Source organism: Stylophora pistillata, chromosome 4, assembly GCF_964205215.1.
Source record: "Stylophora pistillata chromosome 4, jaStyPist1.2, whole genome shotgun sequence".
NCBI classification, from domain to species: domain Eukaryota; kingdom Metazoa; phylum Cnidaria; class Anthozoa; order Scleractinia; family Pocilloporidae; genus Stylophora; species Stylophora pistillata.
In genome coordinates this window covers 4,405,012-4,406,170 of record NC_142522.1, presented here as the reverse complement: position 1 = coordinate 4,406,170, position 1,159 = coordinate 4,405,012, and positions in this window count along the sequence as shown.

Below are 1,159 nucleotides of genomic sequence, written 5' to 3'. Positions count from 1 at the left end.
GTCGGAGCGAATCATTCGCTCCGACGAAGGGCTAACGTTCGAAACGTCAGCTATTACAATCATAACGGTGGCCAATTTACCATTTCAACTTTGTTGATATATTCAAATTATATATGATCACCCTCGCCACAGACATTATTTTTACACTTTCACTTAGTGTTCGCTGTCAGTTTACTGGGAAGTAACTAATGCTACTTACAGGAGTTAGGTTTATTGGAACTGTTTTCTTGCAGATGCTTACAAGCCCTCTAAGGTTACCCCCAAGGTGACTTTGGCTCGTGACTCCCGTCGCACCATCAAGACAATCAAGAACCTGTGTGCAAGAACTATTATCGACAGGATCTGGGGGATGCAACTGTCAGAAGGGCATGTGCCATCCTCCGCAGCCAAAAGACCGGCACAGATGTGCAAAAGAATCGTAAACACAGAAAGCGCAACTGAATGTACACATTGATATCTGCTCTCTGAAAATGAATTTGCGAAAAAGCTACTCGTTGGACCATTCTTAATTCACATTGGAATGACATGTAATTGCAGCAAACAATCCTGACTCCAGTCTAGGCTATCAATAGCCAACTCTTGTACCTCAATTGAATAACTATATTGGGAAGGACTTCATAAGCAATTATTTTCAGCAGAAGCATGTTGGCGCGCCCAAACGACACTTATCTTTCATTCCTTGACTGCCACTCTGTTTTACTTTAAATATTGATTTCCCCAGATCAGGAGGTCCATTACTTCTTAATTTGTTTGTTTCATAATCTTACAACCACTACAGAGTTATGGGGCATGGACGCCTTAGGGCGGTGGAATGTGAGATTGGATAGTAACTCCCCGTTTGGTTTCTGTCCGGCATTGTGCTTCTTCGTTTGCTTTGGGTATTGCCCTTGTTGGTAAGCTTGCTGAAGTACAAGGATCAGCAAATTAGTGTAATTGACAGTCTTCTTCATCTGTTTTTACTGACGTGTCTTCTATGATTGTGCAGAGTCAGAAAAACTTTTTGAGAGAGAGGGGGCAACAATGTCACTAGACTCTATTTATGCAAACAATGCCAGTTGCTATCACACTCTTCAATAGTCTGGACAGCACACAATCAAATAGCAACAGCGAAGTGAAGTCCCGTCATCCTCAACAAAATTGTTCCAGAAAAAAAAAAAAC